The sequence below is a fragment of the Octopus bimaculoides genome, chromosome 2, assembly GCF_001194135.2.
Source record: "Octopus bimaculoides isolate UCB-OBI-ISO-001 chromosome 2, ASM119413v2, whole genome shotgun sequence".
NCBI lineage: Eukaryota > Metazoa > Mollusca > Cephalopoda > Octopoda > Octopodidae > Octopus > Octopus bimaculoides.
This window is the reverse complement of record NC_068982.1, coordinates 126,083,345-126,085,555: the sequence shown is the minus strand read 5'-3', so window position 1 is coordinate 126,085,555 and position 2,211 is coordinate 126,083,345. Positions and strand designations below refer to the sequence as shown.

Genomic DNA, 2,211 nt, shown 5'->3' with positions numbered 1-2,211 from the left:
TGAATAGATGAAATATTGAGTGTTATATATTTATATATTTAATCCTTTATATTGAACACTCAATATTTCATCTATTCAATAAGACATATTCCATATATTCAATAAGACATTCAATACTTTATTTCATAGTACCATTCATTTTTATTTTATATTATAAATTGTATATTATATTATATATTGTATATTCCATATTCTATATCCCACATTGGTTTTGCAGGAATATAAATAAAACATAAAAAACAGACAGTGTTGGAACTCTTTTAAACAAAATAATATATTCCTCTATACACAATCATACAAAAACCCCCCCTTTTTTTGTATTTATTTTTACTCGCATATATATATATATATATACACACACACACACATATATATACATGCATGAACATACATACATACAGCTATATACATTTATGCATTTCTATGTATCTATATATATGTGTGTTTACATATATATATATATATATATTTAAAGCTTTATTCTTGCTAGGTATTAATGTTATTTTAATAATATTTATATTTTCATCATGATCAACATCATCGTTTAACGTCCTCTGGGATGGGTTGGACGGTTTGACTGGGGTCTGGGAAGCCAGGAAGCTGCACTAAGCTCCAGTCTGATTGAGCAGTGTTTCTACAGCTTGATGCCCTTCCTAACGCCAACCACTCCGAGAGTGAAGTGGGTGCTTTTTACATGCCACCGGCACAGGGCCAGAGGAGGCTATATATACTTGCATGGGTTGGACAGCCAGTGCCCCTGGACTGGCTCTTGTGCGGGTGGCACATAAAATGCACCATTTTGAGAGTGGCCGTTGCCAGTACCCGCCTGACTGGCCTTCATGCGGGTGACACGTAAAAGCACCCACTACACTCTCTGAGTGGTTGGCATTAGGAAGGGCATCCAGCTGTAGAAACTCTGCCAAATCAGATTGGAGCCTAGTATAGCCACCTGGTTTCACCATTTCTCAGTCAAATCGTCCAACCCATGCTAGCATGGAAAGCGGATGTTAAACAATGATGATGATGATATATAGATAGATAGATAGATACATACATACATACAGAGATAGATAAATAGATAGATAGATAGACAGACAGACAGATAGATAGATACACACACTCACACATATACACATAAATATAGATATATATGCATAATTGTGTGTATCAGTTAAGCACAATTTGTCTATCTATATATATATATATATATATATATATGTGTGTGTGTAAATATATGTATGCATGTATGTATTTATATTTGTGTATAGATATATGTAAATATACATATTCATATATATATAAGTATGCATGTATCTATATTAACAACATATAAAGTTTATTACACTTAAATATTAAATTAGGAAAAATATATTTTAAAATCTGAATTATAGTGCGATATTATATGTAATGTGCTTATATATTAATATATTAATAGAGTACAATTATTTCAGTTAAAAATATTTGGATCAAATAGATTACTGAATTTAAATACAATTTTCATCATTAATTATAGTTTTAGAAAAGGCAAAACAATGAATTGAATGAAAGATAATTATAGTAAACATCAAATTTTCTATATGGACATCAGGATTGTGTTTAACAGATATACATATAAATTAGTAGATATACAAGTATACACACATGCATGCATGCATGCACACACACACACACACATCCCAGGCGAAGAATGTACCCCACAACATAGACTAGTAGATAGTGACTTTAGGATCAGAGCTAAGTGGCTGCCCAGAAGACGACCAGCTTGGAGGAGAAGGGTATGGAAGCTCAAAGATCCTGCAAATGGACAGAGATTTAGGGACCTATTACTCGAAGCCTTTGACGAAATAGAGGGGGATGTAGCTTCACACAATGTAGAGGACAACTGGACGTTTCTACGGGACAACCTGCTGAGGGCCACCAATGAGATCTGTGGTTGGTGCAAAGTCCCTTCTCGACCCAAAATAACGTGGTGGTGGAACAAGGAGGTAGACAGGACTATTAGACAAAAGAAACAGGCTTGGAAGGACTGGAAGAACGGTGGTAGCAGGGAATTGTACCAATCTGCCAGAAGGGAAGCTAGGTGACAGGTTTATTTAGCCAGAGGGGAGGCAGATAAGAAAAGATTTGCCAATGTTCTGCGCCGTGAGGACCAAAGACTTGAGGTATTTCGTGTCACAAGACAGTGTAGGAGAGAGAATAGTGATGTAGGAG

At 34.9% G+C, this 2,211-nt stretch overlaps 1 protein-coding gene across 1 annotated transcript in view; it reads right to left on the bottom strand.

Annotated features, from left to right (window-relative positions):
- The window catches only part of LOC106871216 (LETM1 domain-containing protein 1), a 177,007-nt gene that overhangs the window by 14,719 nt on the left and 160,077 nt on the right, over positions 1–2,211 (bottom strand). The window lies entirely within an intron of this gene.